This window comes from Felis catus, chromosome B2 (genome assembly GCF_018350175.1).
Source record: "Felis catus isolate Fca126 chromosome B2, F.catus_Fca126_mat1.0, whole genome shotgun sequence".
Classification (NCBI taxonomy): domain Eukaryota; kingdom Metazoa; phylum Chordata; class Mammalia; order Carnivora; family Felidae; genus Felis; species Felis catus.
Window position 1 is genome coordinate 46,887,581 of NC_058372.1, and position 23,836 is coordinate 46,911,416.

At 34.0% G+C, this 23,836-nt stretch overlaps 1 pseudogene; it reads left to right on the forward strand.

Moving 5' to 3' along the window:
• LOC101092363 overlaps nucleotides 1-18,052 on the forward strand; it is a 48,529-nt pseudogene extending 30,477 nt beyond the window's left edge.
• Nucleotides 18,053-23,836: the final 5,784 nt, after the last annotated feature.

A 23,836-nucleotide genomic window follows, 5' to 3' on the forward strand; every position in this document is an offset into this window, starting at 1 on the left:
ATGTACTAAAATAGTTAGCTTTTCACTTATAGCATTCAAAAAGCGTTGACTTAAAGTTTCCTAAATGCACATGGATATTTTCTATTTTTCAACACACTTCCTCAAGTCACTTACTTTTTTTTTTTTTCTATTGACCTTTGTTAGCTCATCCTTGCATCTTCCCCTAATTTAGAGAATACAGGATCAAACACAAGAGTCAAGAATTTCTAATGACATATTCTCAATTGCCCTTTAATACACCCATAACAAATGATCTTTTTAGAAATAAGTGCTTCACAAATAGAACAGAAATGGTCTGATCTATTTTTGATGACATTTCCATTTTCTTATGCATTCCTTAAAGAAAAAGGGGAAGGAGGTAAACTTCAAAGAGCAAAAAGAGAAACAAGGTCACCTTTAAGATTCTGTCCCATATATGTCTCCAACGGCAGGAGTTCCTAGTTTGTATCTGGCTTCCAAGTACACACTGGTATACAAATTTTAATGTATTTCCTGGTTATCATCCCTGCCATGGTGTCTTGGATGTAGTCACCAGTCAATGAGTATTTATTAAATAATTGTCTAATCTCATCTGCCATCATTTTACCAAGACTCTAAAATAAATGTTGCTTGTAAAGTTCTCACATTCTCACTGTGCCCTAATTATTCATCCACACCAGCAATGGTATTTATTTGTAATAGTTTTGCCCTTCCTGACAGTGCTATGAAGCACAGACAAGAATCCAAACAGCTAGAGTTTATAAGGCAAACAATGAAACAAGGTCTACCTGCTTTATTAATGTTTAATGTGGCTAGACTTAAGGACAATTTAACAAATTAAAACCACTATCTTGCCTAATACAATGCCTCTACAGCAGTATTTTTTTCCAAATGTTTCCCCGTACGTTGTTCTGCCATGGTTCACTGTTTTGTTTTGTTTTTTTTTTAATTTTTTTAATGTTTATTTATTTTTGACAGAGAGACAGAGCATGAGCAGGGGAGGGGCAGAGAGAGAGGGAGACACAGAATCTGAAGAAGGCTCCAGGCTCTGAACTGACAGCACAGAGCCAGATGCGGGGCTCGAACTCACAGACCGTGAGATCATGACCTGAGCCAAAGTAGGACGCTCAGCCGACTGAGCCACCCAGGTGCCCCCCAAGGTTCACTGTTAATAAGACTTCACTGCTGATCATACCACTTCCCCAAGTACAGAAGTAATGCAACAAAAGCAGTGATTCAAACTTCAGATTAAAGAAATAAGTGTTTCAATTCCAGTTAGAATACAGAAAGTTGCCAAATAGCATTGCTCTTACCATAAAAACCAGAAACATCATGAAATCTTTTTAAAACGTGATTTTTATTAAAGTCATTGATGAGAATGGTAAGCAGAGAAGAGATGAACTTTTGTTTCTGGAGTTAATTCCTTGTCTGGATATTAGCATTTAAGAAGGTTAGAAGACTTTACTGGAACACAGAAAAATGAGCTGATTTTTTTTTAATGTGATAGAGCTAGAGACTAGTATGCTAAGTAAAATAAGCCAGTCAGAGAGAGACAAATACCATATGATTTCACTTATATGTGGAATTTAAGAAACAAATGATCACAGGGGGAAAAAAGAAAGAGAAAAGCAAACCAAAAATAGACTCTTAACTCTAGAGAACAAACTGATGGTTACCAGGGAGAAATAGGTGATGGGAATTAAAAAGGGCACTTGTGATGAGCACCGGGTGTCGTATGTAAGTGTTGAAATACTATATTTTGTACCTGAAACTAATATTACACTGTATTAAATAACTGGAATTTAAATAAAAACTTAAAAACAGTGTGGATTGACATAATAATTAAAGTTGAAGAAGCCCTAAACACAAGGCTTATTCTCCTCAATCAACAATCCCTGCCTCCCATAGGATTTTTTTTTTTTTGAGAGGTCAAGATCATGGGAAACAGAACTGGACTCAAAAACAGACAAATTTTTTTTCCCTACAATGCTAAGGATACAAAGCATTGCTGGGAGAAAGGTCCCAATCTCATCCTAAAGACTTTTAATGTTAGAGGTGAACCAAACTAAGTAAGGGTGTAACCCAAGTCCAACACAGTTCAATCCCAATTTGCTCAAAGAGATCACCCTTTATCCTGGGACATCTGACATTTAAAACAGTGAGTACTTTCTGGAAAAAAGCAATATGCATTTCTATCTCTAATGATACCTTATCTACAATATTTGGCATAAAATCTAAAAAAATACAAAATATATGAAGCAAAATATGTTCCCTATCTTCAGGACTAAAACCATCAAGGGAAGCAGACAAACAAATGACCCAAGTGTCCAAAACAGCAGATAAGGACTTTAAAATCTTTTGTATGTTAAAAGATTTAGAAAAAGACAAAATGCAGAAGGAGTGAGAGTATTTATAAAAATAAATATAAACTCTAACAAGGAACCAAATGGAAATTGTAGAACTGAGAAATATATAATATTTGAAATTAAGAATTTATTGGATAGACTTTATGGTAGAATGCCCATAGACGAATAAAGGATCACTGAATCAGACCCCTGTTTGAAATTATCAATATCTAGTAATCAGAATCCAGAGAGAAAGAAGAAATGGCCACAGGAGATAATGGCTGCAAGTTTTTACAAAATTCATGACAGTCATCAACCATGTGTTCAAGAATCAAGCAGGATGAATACAAAGATAATGAGAGCAAGGCATAATCATAGTTAAGCTGCTGAAAATAAAATAAAATTGGAAAACCTTAAACGTAACCAGGAAAACCAGGCATATTATATTTATGAGAAAAAAAATTAGATGTCTATTTCTCATCACACATAATTGACATAAGAAGCTAATTGATTGACAGCTCTGGAAAGTGGGGGAAAAACAAAACAAAACCCTGCAACCTATAATTCTATGTCCACTAAAACTGTCTTTCACAAATAACTGTGAAATAGTCACTTTCAAACAAACGAAAGCTCAGACCTGAACTACAAGAAATTAGCAGCAGACCTGCACTACAAGAAATATTAATATATATTGTAAGTAAATTATATTCCAATAGAATAAAGGTATTTGGGGCAATGATCGGAATTATAGGATTTTAAGATTCTTATGTAGTTAATGAAATGATATAATGGTAATTAAGTTAGTCTGTCATAAATTAAGTCTACATATTGTTATCTATAGTTTAACCACTACAAAAAAAAAACACAGAGGCATAGCTAAAAAACCAATAAAAAATAAAAAGAAACACTAATAAATATTTTACAAGTTTTTTAAAAGGCAAGAGAGACAAAACAAACAACATTTAAATAGAGAACAAGCAGCAAGAAGGTATACTTTTTTTAAACAAAAAAATTTAATGTTCATACATTTTGGGGGAGAGAGAGAAAGAAAGACAAAGCACAAGTTGGGGAGGAGCAGAGAGAGACACAGAATCTGAGCAGGCTCCAGGCTCTGAGCTGTCAGCACAGAGCCCTGTGTGGGGCTTGAACCCACAAACTGCAAAATCATGACCTGAGGCTAAGTCCAACCCTTAACCAACTGAGCCACCCAGATGCCCCCAAGAAGGTATATTTAATATTGAAACAAAATTAGATGTTGGCCCTTTGATAACTTGGTACTCAGCTAAATATTTCCATCAAACCCTTGCAAAACAGACAATGATACTTTAGAAATATGATTTCAACACAAGTGATTGGAACTGATTGTAGGCAGTGACTAAAGTAACACTGAACATATAGCTATCTGATTCAACTTCTTGTTCAGTACTTATATAATCTGCAGGATGAGAAAGAAACACAGATGCTTTCCACTCCTTAACCTAAGAATAATAAACAAATCACACAATAATATATAATACCTATACAACATATATACAACATGTAATCACTTTAAATACAAGATAGATGATAGATAGATAGATAGATAGATAGATAGATAGATAGATATGTTATATATGTACACACATATATGTACTTTGGTGGAATATATTTCAGTGTGTCTGATAAGGACTGATGCTATGTGCTGTAAAAATAATTCTTTTGATTTCTATAGGAGGTTATATTTCTTGGATTTTTTAAGTTTATAGAGCTATGTCTTTACTATGAATCTTGAATTTGTCCACATTAACAATGATAATTATTTTACTTCAGTAGGTAATCAATGATCCACTAACTCTGGAAGTTAAAGTAAAAGAAAAAGACTATGAAGAAATTGATATAGGGAAGTAGATATTTTCATTTCAAACCAGTTATAGCCTCTAAAATCGAAGTTTTAGTGCTTATTTGCCTCATGGATGAGGTTATTTATTCATAGAAAGTCATTATATCATTAATTCTAACCCAGCAGAAGCCCATTGACAGTTCACTACTGATAACTTCGTCTTCCTATTTAAAATCCACCTATTTTTTTAGCCCATGCCTATTAAGTTTCCTATTCCTTGAATTTAAATCAATCATTTTTCTTCTATATTTAATCATCTCATACCCACAAAAATGATTCTTCATAGAAGTGGTATACTAAAAGAGTTTTCCATTATAATAGAATTTATTTTTTCCTTTTCATAAACATGTTCCAGAGGGAGTCTTCTAAGCAGTCTGATCTCTTCTATGGAAATGAGAAATAAATTTGAATTATGAAGAGCAATCAATAAAAAAGATTTTTAAAAAGTATAACATGATATGCTAAAAAAGAGAAATGAAATTGTATAAAATGCTCAATTAAAGTCACAAGAGGAAGAAAAAGAGCAGAAGACAAAAACAGGCAAAAAGAACAAGAGCAACAACAAGAACAAAGGTAACAGAAAACAGTAACGAATATGGTAGATATTAATCCAACCATATCAATAATCTCTTTGAATGTCAATGGTCTAAATGCACTAATTAAAAGACAGATTGTCAGATTGCATCAGAAAACACCACCAGCCATATATGTCTATGAGAAAACCATTCTGAATATAAAGACACATATACATTAAAAGTAAATGGATGAAGAAAATATACCATGCTAACACTAATCAAAATAAAGCAGGAGTAGATATATGAATTTCAGACACAGATGACTTCAAAGTAAAGAAATTATCAGGGATAAGGGAGATATTTACATAATCAAGGAGCAAATTCTGGAAGAAGACATAACAATTCTTAATATGTATGTATCTAACAATACAGCATCAAATTACATAAAACAAAAACTAATAGAACTAAATTCCATTATGTCAGCAAGATAAAAAAAGAAAAAAATCACGATTGTATCAATAGATGCAGAAAATGCATTTGACAAAATCCAACACTTATTCACAAAGAAACTCTTAGTAAGCTAGGACTAACGGGTACTTTTCTCAACTTGATAAAGACTATGCAGAGAAAATTTACAGCTAACCTTATACTTAACGATGAGAAATTCAAAGCTTTCCTACTAAGATCAGGTAAAAGGTAAGGCTGTCCCTCTTACCTGCCTTTTTCAACATCAAACTGGAAGTCCTTTCTTAAGCAATAATTCAAGGAAGAAAATAATATATATACAGATTGAGGAAGAATATGTAAAACTGTCTTTGTTCACAGATGATGTAATTTTCTATATAGCAAATCTGAAAGAATTGACAAAAGAACTCCTGAAACTAAGAAGCATTACAGCAAAATTGCAGGATACAAGGTTATTGCACAAAAGTATATTGCTTTCCTTGGCACAAAAACAGACACTCAGATCAATGGAACTGAATAGAGGACCCAGAAACGGACCCAATTAATCTTTGACAAAGCAGGAAAAAATATCCAATGGAATAAAGACAGTCTCTTCAGCAAGTGGTGCTGGGAAAACTGGACAGCGACATGCAGAAAACTGAACCTGGACCACTTTCTTACACCACACACAAAAGTAAACTCAAAATGGATAAAAGACCTAAATGTAAGACAGGAAGCCATCAAAATCCTTGAGGAGAAAGCAGGTAAAAACCTCTTTGATCTTGGCTGCAGCAACTTCTTACTCAATATGTCTCCAGAGGCAAGGGAAACAAAAACAAAAATGAACTACTGGGACCTCATCAAAATAAAAAGCTTCTGCACAGCAAAGGAAACAGTCAGTAAAACTAAAAGTCAACTGACAGAATGGGAGAAGATATTTGAAAACAACACATCAGATAAAGGGTTAGTATCCAAAATCTATAAAGAACTTCTCAAACTCAACACACACAAAAAAAACTAATCCAGTGAAGAAATGGGCAAAAGACATATATAGACACTTCTCCAAAGAAGATATCCAGATGGCCAACCAACACATGAAAAAATGCTCGACATCACTCATAATCAGGGAAATACAAATCAAAACCACAATGAGATACCACCTCACACCTATCAGAATGGCAAACAGTAACAACTCAGGCAACAACAGATGTTGGCGAGGATGTGGAGAAAGAAGATATATCTTGCATTGCTGGTGGGAATGCAAGCTGGTGCAGCCGCTCTGGAAAACAGTATGGAGGTTTCTCAAAAAATTAAAAATAGAAGTACCCTATGACCCAGCAATTGCGCTACTAGGTATTTATCCAAGGGATATAGGTATGCTGTTTCAAAGGGACACATGCATCCCAATGTTTACAGCAGCACTATCAACAATAGCCAAAGTATGGAAAGAGCCCAAATGTCCATCGATGGATGAATGGATAAAGAAGATGTGGTATATATATATATATACAATGAGTATTATTCGGCAATCAAAAAGAATGAAATTTTGCCATTTGCAACTACATGGGTGGAACTGGAGGGTATTATGCTAAGCGAAGTTAGTCAGTCAGAGAAAGACAAATATCATATGACTTCACTCATATGAGGACTTTAAGATACAGAACAGATGAACACAAGGGAAGAGAAGCAAAAATAATATAAAAACAGCGGGGCAAAACATAAGAGACTCTTAAATATGGAGAAAAACAGAGGTTTTTGTGAGAGGGGGGATGGGCTAAATGGGTCAGGGGCATTAAGGAATCTACTCTGAAATCATTGTTGCACTATATGCTAACTAATTTGGATGTAAATTTAAAAATAAATAAATAAATAAATAATTTTTAAAAAAAAGAAATAAAAAAGGGCTTATCTGATCCCATGGACATTAAAGAATAAAAAAAAAAACTATATTGCTTTCCTATAGACCAATAAGAAACAAGTGGAACCTACAATTAAAAACACAATGTCATTTACATTAGCACCTCAAAAATGAAATACTTAGTTACAAATCTAACAAAATATGTATAAGTCCTATCAGAGGAAAAACTACAAAACTCAATGAATGAAATCAAAGAATAAAATAAATGGAGGTGTGCCTGGGTGGCTCAGTTTGTTGAGTGTCCAACTTCGGCTCAGGTCATGATCTCATGGCTCATCAGTTTGAGCTCCATGTTGAGTTCTGTGCTGACACCGCAGAGCCTGGAGCCTGCTTCAGATTCTGTGTCTCCGTCTCTCTCTCTGCCCCTCCCCTTCTCATGCTCTCTCTCTCTCTCCCAAAAATAAACATTAAATTTTTTTTAAATAAATGGAGAAATATTCTACATGCATGGATAAGGAAGACTCAATATTGTCAAGATGTCAGTTTTTCCTAACTTGATCTATAAATTCTGTGAAATCCCAGGTCCCAGCAATTAGCTGATGGATATAGACAAACTGACTCTAAAGATTATATTGGATAAGCAAAAGACTCAGATGGCCAACGCAATACTAAAAGAGAAGGACAGAGGACTGCCACTACCTGTATTCACGACTTAATATAAAGCTACATTAATCAAGAGAATGTGGTATTAGTGAAAGAATAGACAAATAGATCAATGGTAAAGAATATAAAGCCCAGAAATAGACCACCATAAATATAACCAACTGATCTTGACAAAGGAGCAAAGGCAATGCACTGCAGCAAAGATCATCTTTTCAAAAGATGATACTGGAACAACTGGACATCCACATGCAAAACAATGAATCTAGGCACAGACCTTATACTCTTCATATAAAGAAACTCAGAATGGACTGGAGAGCTAAAGTTAAAATGCAAAACTATAAAAATCCTAGCAGATAACATACGAGAAAACCTAGATGACCTTGGAGTTTTTAAGTAAAACACCTAAAAATATGATCCACGAAAGAAATAATTGATAAGCTAGACTTTATTAAAATTAAAAACTTCTCTGTGAAAGACAATACCAGGAGAACTATAAGACAAGCCATAGAGTAGGAGAAAATGTTCCAAAAGACATACCTGATAAAGTCTTGTCATCCAAAATATACAAAGAACTCTCAAACTCAACAATAAGAAAACATGCAACCCAATTACAAAATGGGTGAAAGATCTTAACAGACATATCACCCAAGAAGATATACAGATGGAAAAAAAAACATTTAAAAAGATACACAACATCATATATCATCAATGAAAGTCAAATTAAAACAATAATAAAATACCACTACACACCTATTAGAATAGCCAAAATCCAGAACACTGGCAACACCAAATGCAGGTGAGGATGTGAAGGAACAGGAACTGTCATTCTTTGCTAGTGGGAATAAAAAATGTCGCAGACACTTTGGAAGACAGTTTGGCAGTTTCTTACAAAACTAAACATAATCTTATCATATTATCCTTCAATTGTGCTTCTTGTTATTTACTCAAAACATTTGAAAACCCATCTACACAAAAACCCATACATGGTTATACACAGCAGCTTTATTGTAATTGCCAAAACTTGGAGAAAAAAAAGATGTCCTTATAAGTAGGCAAATAGATAAACTATGGTGTATCCAGATAATGGAATATTATTCAGTGCTAAGAAATGAGCTATCAAGCCCTGAAAAGACATGGACGAAACTTAACTGCATATTACTAGGTGAAAGAAGTCAATCTGAAAAGACTACATCTTGTATGGTCCAAATTATATAAAATTCTTGAAAGAGAAAAACTGAAAACAGTAAAAAAGATCAGTGATTTCCAGGGGTGTGGTAGGAAGGGGGGCAGGGATAAATAGGCAGGGCACAGAGGATTGTTAAGGCAGTGAAAATACTCTGTATAGTATTATAATGATGGGTATAAATCATTATACTGTTGTCCAAAGGCAGCGAATGTACAACACCAAGAATGAACCCTAAGGTAAACCTATGGGCTTTGGGCAATTATGTTTCAATATGTTCATTTTTAGTTTAGAGAAAGAAACAAATAACCACCATTTTGATGAGTGATTTTGATAATAGGGGAGATGATGCATGCATAGGGCCGTGGATATATATGGGAAATCTCTGTGCCTGCCTCTCAATTTTGTTGCAAATCCAAAACTGCCCTAAAAATAGTCTATTAAAAATTAAATTATGAAAAATTAATAACAAGCAATTTTAATCATATCTTTGAAATATTTTGTTTTAAAAGTCTTTCAAGATTTCAGATCTAAATTAATGTTTAGTTGACAATTTCAAGCAGTGGTGAATGTTCTAAAAAAGAGAGAGTTAGAAAAAGGGCAGAGAGGCTAAATACCATAGCACAGTCTCTGTGAACACACAATATGTCTTAATTTTCATCATTTGTTTCTGCTCATTCTTTGTCCTGCTGTAGATAATATGTTTTTGCATTTTAACAGGTTATTCTCATGATGTTGTCATATAAATGCAAATTTCTTCATTTTTGCTAAAAATGATGTCATCCTTGGGGCAATGTTAACTTAAACCTTTATTTTTGACTGTGGATTGATTGCTCCAGCTGGTATCCAGCTGAAATAGGCAAACTGATAGCCCTGGAGACTCCAGAAAGAAATAGACAAGTACAAAGAAGATTGTAGAAGGAAAAAAGATAAGAAAACAGATAAAAGGTATAAAGATAAGTCAGAAATTAATATAATTAGCTAACTTACAGAATATAGGTGGTAATATGGTAGAAAAATCAGTGCAACTAAAATGGGGTAGAAAGAATGGCTCTGAGGTTTCCTCTGGGTATAATTCTGACTTTTAGTAACACAGTAAAGTTTGACATATACATGATATACACACATTTTGTAAATAATTAAAATTATCCAGAATGTGGGAAAGCACAAAATGAGGTACAAGCAGTAATAAAGCAAACTTACTGTATTACAAATGCCTAACAAAGCCACACAAAACTGTGTGGGGAAGAAAAGAACTAATCTGTTAACTCAGTAAAACATTATTTGCATTATTTGACTGTAAGCTAACAGGCTAAGACAAAATGAACTACATACAAATATTCTACTCTATACTCACAAGAGTATAATTAGTAATTAGAAAATTAGGATTTTTGTCATTATGAAATTAGGATTATTCACCTTCAAATGAATGTGAATAATGAGACGCAGTTTTCTTATTGTAAGAGAAAGGAATTATAAATATGAATTGAGGAAGGCTAGAAGGAACCCTTGGGTGCTGGACTTAACCAGATGAATCAGTATGTACTAACAATTCTTAACAAACACATAGAAAAATACATAGAAATCAGTATAGATATTGGTATAGATGTCCATGTGTACCCACTAAGAAGACCTAGAACAGTAACACTACAGTAGCAATGAGCATAACTAGTGCCCATATTTTGTTTTCTGAACACCATTCTTCAATAAAAATGAAAGGACTCTGAGAAAATGGCTGATTTCAGGAAAAGTACTAGATTAGAATGGAATACTTCATGTTGCCTGAAAGTATGCGAATGCTTAAAACAAATTATTGGAGAGGGGCGCCTGGGTGGCGTAGTCGGTTAAGCGTCCGACTTCAGCCAGGTCACGATCTCGCGGTCCGTGAGTTCGAGCCCCGCGTCAGGCTCTGGGCTGATGGCTCGGAGCCTGGAGCCTGTTTCCGATTCTGTGTCTCCCTCCCTCTCTGCCCCTCCCCCGTTCATGCTCTGTCTCTCTCTGTCCCAAAAATAAATTAAAAAAAAAAAGTTAAAAAAAAACAAATTATTGGAGATATAGAAAGGAATAAATTTGAAGGGATTCCCATGACCAAATCTGGGATAATTTGAGCAAAAATAAATAATAATAATGAACTATGAATCATAGAATAAAATATCCAGGAGTCAATGCCAATATAAATATACCATTGAAGAAATAAAGGGAAAAATGGGCTGTTCTTCCTTCTAGTAAAATTCCAATTAATAAATGCAGAAGGGATGATGAAATAAAAGTCACTATTTGGCAGCATCACAGTAAAAATTGCCACAGCAAGATTCATCCATGAATGCTAAAATTAGTAGGCAAAAGCTTAATAAGAAACAGGATATTAGCATAATTTAACAGTATCTTCCCACAAGATAATTATTATTTACAAAGAGAGAAAATAATAGCATTACAATGGAGAAACTTTTTAGGTACCACCTGAACCAGGTTGTCTAGCATTTCCCTTAATAAAATCTATAAACATTACGTGCCTCCTACTATGATATACTGAGAAAGACATGATATTACTTTTCTGGCACTCTTACAAAGAATGCATAATCTGAATTTAATCACCAAGAAACATCGGACAAATCCAAATTGGGAGACATTCTACAAAACAATTGGCCATTTCTCCTCAAACATAGGATCATGAAACACACAAAAAAGACTGACATGATAATTAAATGCAATATGGGATCCTGGATTGGACAATTTGGACAACTGAAAATTAAACAGGGTCTATAGATTAGTTAATAGTATTGCATCCGTGTTAATTTTTATTTTGATCCTTGTACTTGAGTTAAAGAAACTTAATTTTTGTGCAAGAATTTTCAGTTCTTTTGGGGCGCCTGGGTGGCGCAGTCGGGTAAGCGTCCGACTTCAGCCAGGTCACGATCTCGCGGTCTGTGAGTTCGAGCCCCACGTCGGGCTCTGGGCTGATGGCTCGGAGCCTGGAGCCTGTTTCCAATTCTGTGTCTCCCTCTCTCTCTGCCCCTCCCCCGTTCATGCTCTGTCTCTCTCTGTCCCAAAAATAAATAAACGTTGAAAAAAAAAATTAAAAAAAAAAAAAAAGAATTTTCAGTTCTTTTTCTGCAACTTTTCAGTTCTCTTTAGGTTCTCTCTTTGTGTATGTCCAAAATTATCTCAAAATAAAAGGTTAAAAATATACAAAAAGCTAATCATTTTTACAATCAAGTAAAGCTCTTTTTAGTTAAAATGCAATTACAAAAGAGTGAGACATCTTTTAATCATAAGCATGCCATAAATTACATATCAAATGATGCTTTGTATTTCAGAAAAGTATCTTCTTTGGGAACTATTTCAGTAATAATTCTTTAAAAAATGCCTCACAAATACTTTTTCTGGACATAATTTTGCCACAAAAGTAGATCATGTGCCACTGAGAATATTAGTTATTTTATTTTAAAAGTTGGGATTTTTTCACTATTACCCAGATAGGATAGATAGGTGATGGATAAATAGAAGATAGATAGATAGATAGATGGATAGATAGATAGATAGATAGATAGATAGATGATAGATAGATGGATAATAGATAAATGATAGAGGGATATATAGACAAATATATAGAAACATATACATATATATTCATATATTCATTCTTCTGTCTTGCCTCCAAAACAATTACATCTATTTTTAGATATTATGATCCTCCACATAGAATAGATTTTCTGCCCTTGAGAATATGTAAAATAGTCCATTGCAATAATTCTTAAAGTCACAAAATAATCTTGAACAATGATAGATGTGTTGGAATTGATGCACAAACTTCTAAAGTGACAGCTTAAAATGTAGTAGCACCCCTAATTTCTGCTATGTTTATAAAAATGGTTTCATTCAAGGTTTGATGAGAGACACTTTAAAGACTCAAGGGTACATTTGAAAGCTGTAATTCAACAGCATCAGGCTAAAAGGGCTTGACTGACTTCTCAAATAGGACTTGCCCTGCTATAATTGCTGTGATTATGTCATAAATCAGCACAACTGAAAACAATGTACATTTGTTGGCTACATTTTTAAAAGACAGAAGAGTTATGGATAACAGCAGTAACTCTGAATGTTCCTATAAAAATCTACATTATGGCTTCCCCTACCCAATAAAATGGGAATGACTAGCTTTTGCATTTTAATTATTGCACAAAAGCATTCTTAGGGTATTAACAACCAGCTGGTAATGGCCTTTTCCATTTCATGGCATAACATTGTTTAACTGTAAAATAATAGTCATGTTTTATGTCATTTTTGCCATTAGTTTTTCCATCTTGCCCTCATCAATCTTGGTAATTTTTATGTGAAAATCAACTTGTAAGTTCTTTAATGGCTAGTTTTATGAAACATCAATTTAGTATTATTTACATGCTGGAGAACACAAATATAATTATGAATTAATTGGATTAATTTTATCAATCCAACATAGCTGCATATTAGGAAAATGTCATTCTTTCTTTCTTGTATTGATTTTGTTCTATATAAAATCTGCAATAATTATATTATTCCAAACACCACAATTAGCTTGAGATGTCATTCATTATCGTTCAAAATAAATTTACTCAGCATTCTTTATACTATACTTTTGAATATTCTCTTAAAGAGATGTGTTTTTAAACACAAAAAGAAATGAGAAAACTCTATATTTGTTTGAAATAACACTAAGTTAAAAATTCATTATGTCTTCCTTCATTTAATATTTGGCTTCACATCTCAAGATTATTGTAGAATTTAGGGCCTAGAAACACAGCCCACAATTTTTAGCTTTACATGTAATTGAAAATATCTGAGTCAGATAGCTAATGAAGATCACAGCTCATACTTTAAAAGTGCTTTATGGCTTAGAAAGAACGTATTATTGTGTCCTTAAAAGATAAGGAAGCTAAGTCTCAGAAAGGTCCAGGCTATGCAAGTATAAAGTGAAAGAACAAAGGCTATAAATTCAACTCTACTGATTTCATTGTTTTCCCAAACATAACACAGCTGCCTTTATAATAAGGCAATCTGATAATTCTTCCAGCTTCTCCTGGCTGAGGAAAAAAAGCAGTCAAAGAGCAATTTGGCTAAAGGAAGTACTTTCCTAAACAAAAAGCATTCTATAGCTAACATAGTCAAGTTATAGGTGTTATACTCCAGGTATACATATATGTAAGGATCCTCACTCCCACATTTCATTTATAATATTTCTATGAAATAATTTAACAACTCCATTCACATTAATTTTTTTTGAGGCCTTAGTGTAGTTTTGGACAGTAGTGATCTACTTCATTGCTATCTAATTTTACCATGATTAATCATTTTCTCTCCCCCAGTGGATTGTAAACCTTATGAGCCTAATGTCCAATACTGGCAGTACTGTGTTGAATACATGATAGTTCATACCATGATTATACATACATAATGGCAGTAAAATAAATATTGTTGATTTATTGATTAACTTATTCAGGGCAATGGGTGCTACATATTTATATTATTTGCAGATTAGTCATACAGTATGTGACACATGTATATTTTATTACTGGATGCAGTTATTTTATATTTCAGTCAATAGAAGGGATTACCTTCATGGCACGTAATATGGTATGGGCTACGAATATACATTGAGTGTAGATAAAATGACTGAAAAAAGCATGAGAATTATGATTTTCTAAGCATAAGACAATGTAAAAGGATAAGGATATGGGCTAGTTTGGGAACCAGGAAACATAATCTAATATATGGCCAGTCCCAAAAGACAGCCAGAGCATAGTGACAAGAACTACAGCAACGGAAGACGTGAGGAAGGTGAAAACAACCAGCTGAAGCACAAATATCAATTTTGTAAAGGGAAGATGGCAACTCTGGCAAGCCATCAATCAAGGCACAGACAGAGGAGTGTGTTGCCACCTCCTAACCAAGAAAAGTTGAGAGTTGTAGGAAGGGTTTGCAGAATCTAGACATTGTAGTTGGCTGTTTTTTTTTTAAAATAAAAACTCATATTGAATAATACAGAAATAAAAGAAGACGTAAATAAATCCTGAAGCTTTGTCATTGGGCACAAATCTTTCTGGTTACAGTGTCTTCCTATTGAATTAACTCCTATATCATTTATGAAGTGTCCCTTGTTATTTCTGATAATGCATGCAATTTTGAAATCTATTTCATCTGATATTATCTGAGAGCAAACCTTCATATTTTTACTTTGCATTGTATATATTTTTGTCTATTTACTTTCAACCTATCATTATATTTAAAGAACATTTCTTTTAGATAGCAAATAGTTGGATTTTGTTTCAATTTTTATCCATTCTAACAATTTCTGAACTAAATTAGCATGATTAGTCCATTAACATCTAATACAATTATCAACTGTGTCCCTGAAAGCTCATGGGTAGGATTCTTGATGGAGTCTGTTGTGTTACTAGTAGAATCTGCATCCCTTTAAAGCCCTCTGAGAGTCTCATTGGCTGTTCTGCTGCCTCTTTCCACCCACCCCCCCCAAGTCATGCAACTCATGATGCAGTATTCTGAATGAAGCAAGAAACAAATGGGCTCTTTGGCAGCACAATGCACAGATAAGGAAACAGGCACCCATTCATATGCTCTTACTTTCCCCCATAGGAGAAATCAGGAGCCAAGAACTCTTTGCACTAGGCTGTGCCACATGGTGGAAGAGGTGATGCAAGTAAAGTCAAATGTTCCTCTTACCCTCTCTAATGCATCCAAACTCACATTTTTTTCTTCCAACAATGTGCAAGAGTTTCTCCACTAGATGGATGGATGACAAATTGTTATAGTTGAGTGTGGGATATGAGTGATGAATCAGCCATATGCTGATGTCATTCTAGAAATTCTCAACTCGGGTTTTAAAAATTAACTCAGCCATATATATTTATGAAATACACCTCAAACACATATATACTGAAAGCTGGAAAATAAAGAAAAAATATTTTAATTAATGAAAACTAGAATCTTATGTTTGTATCAGAAAAAATAGACTATATAAACATATTAGGTAATATTCAATGTCAGTCTATATTGAAAAATGATTCCTCATATTTGCTAAATATCTTTAATGTTTACATTACATATTTCATATATATAGTTCATATAAATTTCATATATATTACAAATACATATATTTCATATACATATATTTCAATTATATTACTTCATATACATATATGTAATACATATATTTTTCATACATATATTTCATACATAAATTTCATATATATTTCATATATGTATTTCATATATAGTTAACATATATAGTTCATTATATATTTCATATATATGTCTGTATATAGTGTATACAAAATATATACATATGAACTATATATATGAACTATATATACATGAAATACATATATATGCAATACATATATGCCATATATATATAAATAAGCAATGCATATATGGCATATATATATCGCATATATACATGCAATATATACATATGCAATATATATGAAATATATGTGTATTTCATATATAAATAAGTAATGTATATAGATATGCATATATATTGCTTATATATATATTGCATATTATGTCTATGTGAAATATAGATAAATAAGCAATATATATATGCAATATATATTATTTATATACATATTTCATATTTATATGCTATATGCATACAAAATATATATATATGAAAAATATGTCATATGAAAAATATCTATATGAAATATGTATATAAATAAGCAATATATATGCTATATATATGTTGTGTATATATATTGGATATATATGCTATTTATATGAAATATACATATGCAATATATATTTATAAATAAGTAACATATATATTGCGTATGTATATATATATATATACAATATATATACAAAAATATGTATATGAAACATACAATGATATATATGTTATATCATTGTAACATATTATGATATATATAATATATAATATATTATGATACATAATATTATGAAATATATATAATACATATATACCAAATATATATATGAAATATATAAAAATAAGCAATATATATGCAATGTATATATTACAAAGTATATACACGTTATATATATGAAATATATGTATAAATAAACCATACAGATGCATATACATTACTTATATATATATACTATATATATAATACATATATAAGAAATATATATATGAAATGTATACATGAAATATATATATGCAATGTATATATGCAATATATATACAATATATAACTTACATATATTTCATATATGCATTGCATATATATATATTTAGGAATATTTATACATGTATATATGAATACATATATACATTTATATATATTTATTGCCTATATATATTCCATATATATTCCACATATATACATATATATATATATATATATATATATATATATATATATATATATATTTCAGCCTGACTGGAGACAAGACACTGGTCCCCCCACTTTCCTGGCCAGGCCTTGTTTCCTTGTGCCTGCAAATGTCTCTGACTATTGTGTGGAACCTTCAAAGAAATCGGAGCTTAATTCCATTCTCACCCAGATGAATGCCAGCCTGAGCCTGAGCCTTTGCAAGGCTAACACCAGGGAGGTGGGCGTGCAGGTGAGCCTGCGGATGGACAAGTCTGTATCGCTGGGTTCTCACACTGTTCTCCCTCTGGGGCAGCACAAGCCACAAGGTACCCCTGCTGGCCTGGGGAGTCTATTCACCAGGGATAGGTTATAGGAGCTTTATCCAGCTGCAGAAGGAGGGGGAAGACCAGGAGAGGAAGGTACTTTGGGGTCCTGCAGAGGACAGCCAGCAGCACCAGAAACCAACTCCAAGTTCTGAAGAGTGCAAAAGGGAGTAGCTTTGCCAGTATGAGCTAGGGGGAGGAAGATGCCTCAAGCCCGCAGGAACGGAAGAGCAAGCAGACGGGAAGTCAGCAGAACAGATTTGCTCAGAAAACCCAACTTCCAGTTTTTGGAACCAAAATATGGCTATTTTCACTGCAAAGATTGTAAGACCAGGTGGGAGAGTGCTTATGTGTGGTGCGTTTCTGGAACTAATAAGGTTAATTTCAAACAGCTGTGTTGCAAATGCCAAAAGAGTTTTAAGGCTTATCAAGTAGAAGCATTCCAATGTCAGACCTGTTCAAAGTCTCGTTGTTCCTGTCCTCAAAAGAAAAGACACATTGATCTAAGGAGCCTACATAGATAGGAACAGTATAACTTGTACAGGACACCCAAACTTTCCTTCTAACTTATGGTACTGTTCCTTTTTTGCAACTTAGCTCTCACCTGGTATTGGAAAATGGACTAGGCTTTTGTACTTTTTGTAGGTTGTTTAACAATTGTACAATGTGAGTAGAATAACATAAATGCATGTAAAATAATATATCTATGAAATGCATACATATGAAATATATGATGTAAACGTTAAAGTTATATATATATATATATTTCATATATAAATATTTCTATTTTTCTATTTTATCTATCTGTTGCCAAGATAATTGAGTTAGGAAATCTCTACTATTGTTAAGTGATTTATGAATAATAAACAGTAAATAGTGATTTATATAGTTCTAACAATGATTGTCCATTTGGTCTGATTGTAACATAGTAGTGATTATTATGGTAATGTTTTAGTATAAAATTTTCCATCTTTTTATTGTAGCATATTGTTTCCTTAAATTTATGTGTGTCTCTTTCCAGAACGTATACTTGAATATTGATTTTCTATTCAGCCTACTAATTCCTACCTTATACTTAAAGTTTTATTCCAATTATATTTAATGTAATTACCTATATGGTTGGATTTAGTAATTCCATTTTGCTTTCTATTTCCCTTTGTCTAACTTTTCATCTGTGTTCCTCCATTCTTCCCTTCTTTCAGAATAATCAAATGGTCCCTTGTATTCTGTTTTGATTCATCTGTGGTTTTTAGCAATTCATCTTATTTTATTAGTGCTTGTTCTGGGAATTAAAATATGCATTTCTAAACTATTATAATTCAGTTAATGTTAACATTGTACTGTTATATGTAAATATTGAAAATCTGAAATAATGTAGCTTACTTATTATTTTCTGTCCTTTATGTTTTCCTTTTATATGCAAGTATACATATTACAGACCCTATAATGCAATATTAAAGCCTTTTGCTTCAAACATTCATATGCCTTTTGGTGGGAGTTAAGATGGCAGAGGAGTAGGGAGACCTTAGGGCTGCTTTGTCCCTCAAACACAGCTAGATAAATATCAAATCATCCTGAACACACAAGAAATAGATCTGAGGACTGAAAGAGCAAAAATGCACAAATAGAGGTGAGGGGCACCTGGGTGGCTCAGGCTGTTAAGTATCCAACTTTACCTCAGGTAATGATGTTGCTATTCATGAGTTTGAGCCCTGCATCAGTCTCTGCTGACAACTCGGAGCCTGGAGCCTGCTTCAGATTCTGTGTTTCCCTCTCTCTCTCTGCTCCTCCCTCATTTATGCTCACTCTCTCTCAAAAAATAAATAAATAAACTTAAGGAAAAAACAAATAGAGATGAAAAAAACACTGTGGTAGGGTCCCCTCCCTAAGGAAAGAAAAAAGGCAACTTTGCTATTCAAGTACTTGACAACATCCCTTGTGACCTTGTAACGTGAGACCACTTAATCAGACTGCATGTTTGTGTGTTACCATATATGGGAGACAAAGAAGTAAAAAATATAAAAAAAAAACTATGTCACGTGGCATTCGGGGCTCAGTTCTTTGGGTACGAACCCAACTGAATGGTGCCAACAGGAATACAGTTGTTTCCTGGAAAGACAAACCTCGGTGTCATGACTCTCTATGCAAGAATCCTGCTACACCACCACATCATGGAAGGTAGGAGCAGTGGAGAGTTGATGTGAGGGGAAGAAGAGTTGATGGTGCTGCGATGGGGAGGGAGCCCTGATAATGGAGAGAGGAGAAGAGAGAAAAAAAGAGAAAGAGTAAAAGTGCGTGTGTGGGGAATTTCAGAAGAAAAACTCTTCCCCAAAAACATTGACTGGGAAAAAGAGAGGGGCTGAATATGGCAAGTTTTGATAGCCAGCAAAGCACCAAATCTGAAGTTTCAAAGGTCCATGCCATCATCAGGGTCACACCTGGTGGGCCTACCAGTCCTCCAGTGGGGGTGGAGGATGGGAACAGGAGTGGGAAGTGTAGACTACAGATCCCTTGGTTTCCACAGGAGCAGAGTTCCCCTGCTTGGAGTGCATATGGGAGAAGGGACACAGCCTGTCCAGGAGCAAAAGACCTGGCAGGCACCACTGAGCTGCTCTGTTCACTAACATAGGAACAGGGATACTAACTGAGGGCAATAAGCCCTGGTGATAGCTTTCTGCTGCACTCTACTATAAATTCTGAACCACTGCACAATTGTGCATTCAATTTCTGGGACAAGCCTGCACTGGCCAGAGTGCAGCAAGACCTTCTCCTACAGGATCAGCTTAGGTCCATGCCACATGATCTCTAAAACTGGGAGTTTTGAAACCCAGCCAAGTGCTTGAGATAAAACACAATGGTGCTATATTCCAGGCAGGCTGACAGCTCAGACATAGGAGGGTGAAGGCAGGGATCTGGTGGAAGCAGGGGACATAAGACAGGTGGTTGTTTTCTCTTCTGTGGAGGCTTCTTGAAGAGGGGCAAGCAGAGCTCTCTGCTCTGGGGATGACAGAGCAGAATGATGCATTTTCACCCCACCCATCAGCACAACGGACTTCAGTGAGCAAAACAGTGCCACCAAGTGGAGGCCAGAGCAGCTTACACAAAACCCCACTCTTCTGTGCCCTGCAGGTACATCTCCGGTAGGGCAAGTCCACCTGACAATCAGCACAGCAGGCCTCACTCCCAGAAGACTAGCACAAAACACTCACATGCACCAAGTCTACTGACCATAGAGTGCTGCAATGCTTTATTTGTAGGGGAAGTAGGATATAGCTTCCTTTGTTTGTTTTGTGGGTTTTTTTACCTTGACAATATGACAAGATGGAGGGATTCACCCCGAAAGAAAGAACAGGAAGAAAGGAAAGCCAGGAATTTAATCAATACAGATATAAATAAGATGTCTGAACTATAATTTAAAACAACACTTATAAGGATACCAGCTGCATTAGAAAAAAAAAAGCATAAACAACACTAGAGAATCCCTTACTGCAGAGATAAAAGAGCTAAAAACGAGTCAGGCCAAAATTTAAAATGCTATAACTGACATGCAAATCCAAATGGATGTCAGGACAACGAGGATGAATGAAACAGAAGAAGGATTTCAGTGATATAGAATAACAAATTATGGAAAACAATTATGCAAAAAGAAGAGGGAAACAAAGGTATTGGACCATGAATATAGATTTAGGGAACTCAACAATTCCTTAGAATGTAATAACATTCATACCATAGTAGTCCCAGAAGATGAAGAAAGACAAAAAGAGGTAGAAGGTTTATTTGAGCTAATTATAGCAGAAAGTTTCACTAGCCTGGGGAAGGAAACAGACATCAAAATCCAAGAAGCACAGAGAACTCCAAATTCAAAAAACACCAGACATCACCAAGATACTTCATAGTCAAATAACAAGATATACATACAAGGAAAGAATCCTGAAAGCAGCAAAGAAAAAAAGTCCATAAGCTACAAGGGAAGACAGATCAGGTTCACAGCAGATCTATTCACAGAAATTTGGCAGGCCAGAGGGAGTGGCATGATATATTCAGCATGCCAAACAGGAAAAAGATGCAGCCAAGAATACTTTATCCAACAAGGCTGCCACTCAGAATAGAAGGAGAGATAAAGAGTTGCCCAGATGAACAAAAAATAAAAGAGTTTGTGACCACTAAACAAGCCCAGCAAGAAATATTAAAGGGGACTGGGGGGGGGGTGAGAAAAAACACTAGAAAAAGCAAAAAAAAAAAAAAAAAGACTAGGAAGGAACAGAGAACATCACCAGGAATACTAACTTTACAGGTAACACAAAGGCACTAAATTCATATCTATCAGTAATCACTCTAAATATAAATGGGCTAAATGCTCTAATCAAAAGACATAAAGTATCAGAATGAATTAAAAAAAAAAAGACCTATCTATATGCTGCCTACAAGACACTCATTTTAGACCTAAAGGTACCTGCAGATTGAAAGTGAAGGGATGGAGAACTATCTATCATGCTAATGGACGTCAAAAGAGCTACAGTAGCTGTACTTCTATCAGACAACCTATATTTTAAAACAAAGACTGTAACAAGAGATGAAAAAGGGCATATTAACATAATTAAGGGGTCTATCCATCACGAAGATCTACCAATTATAAATATTTATGTCCCCATATTGTCAGCACCCAAATATATAAATGAATTACTAACATGTGTAAAGAAACTCATTGATAAGAAAACAAAAAATAGTAGAGGATTTAATACTCCACTTACAATGGACAGCTCATCTAAGCAGAAAATCAACAAGGAAACCATGGCTTTGGATGAAACACTAGACCAAATGGACTTAACAGATATATTCTGAACATTTCACCCTAAGGCAGAAGAATACACATTCTTTTCAAGTGCACATGAAATATTCTCCAGAATAGATCACATACTGGGTCACAAATCAGTTCTCAAAAAGTAAAAAAAGACTGAGATCATACCATGCATAACTTCAGACCACAACACTATGATACTTGAGGGAAATCAGAAGAAAAAATTTGGAAAGACCACAAATACATGAAGGTTAAAGAAAATCCTACTAAGGAATGAATGGATTAATCAATAAATTAAAGAAGAAATTAAAAATACATGGAGGCAAATAAAAATGAAAACATGACAGTCCAAAACTGCACTAAAGGCAGTCTTAAGAGGAAAGTATATTGCAATACAGGTCTACATCAAGAAGCAAAAAGAGTCTAAAATACAAAACCTACCCTTACACCCAAAGGAGCTAGAAAGGAAACAACAAATAAAACCTAAAGCTAGCTGAAGAAGGGAAAGTATAAAGACAAGTAGAAATAAATAATATACAAACAATAACAACAACAACAAGAAAAAAAACCAACAGTAGAACATCTTGAACAAAACTAAGACCCAAAACTGATAAACCCCTACCCAGACTTATCAAAAAGAAATGAGAAAGGACCCAAATAAATAAAATCATGAATGAAAGAGGAGAAATCACAACCAACACCATAGTAATACAATTATGAGAGAATATTATGAAAAATTAGATGACAACAAACTGGACAATCTGTATGAAATGGAAAAATTCCTAGAAACATACAAACTACCAAAACTGAAACAGAAAGAAATAGAAAAGTTAACCAGACCCATAATCAACAAAGAAATTGAATCAATAATCAAAAATCTCCCAAAAACAAAAGTCCAGGACCAGATGGCTCCCCATGGGAGTTCTACCAGACATTTAAAGAAGAATTAATACTTATTCCCAAACTGTTTCAAAAAATAGAAATGGAAGGAAAACTTTCAAACTCATTCTATGAGGCCAGAATTACCTCAATTTTAAAAACAGACCAAAAAAAAAAAAAAAAAAAAAAAAACAACCATTGAAAAGGAGAATTACAGGCCAACATCCCTGATAAACATGGATGCAAAAATTCTCAACAAAATACTAGCAAATTGAACAACAGTACATTAAAAGAATTATTCACCATGATCAAGTAGGAATTATTGCTGGGTTGCAGGCCTAGTTCAATATTCGCAAATCAATCAATGTGATACCCCACATTAATAAAAGAAAGGATAAGAACCACATGATCCTCTCAATAAATGCAGAAAGCATTTGGCAAAACACATCATCCTCTTGATGAAAACCCTCAAGAAAGTAGAGATAGAAGGGACATACCTCAACATCGTAAGGCCATATATGAAAGACCCACTAAAAACATCAGTGGGGGAAAACTGAGAGCTTTCTCCCTACGGTCAGGAAAACAACAAAGATGTCCACTCTTAACCACTATTTTCAACATACTACTGAAA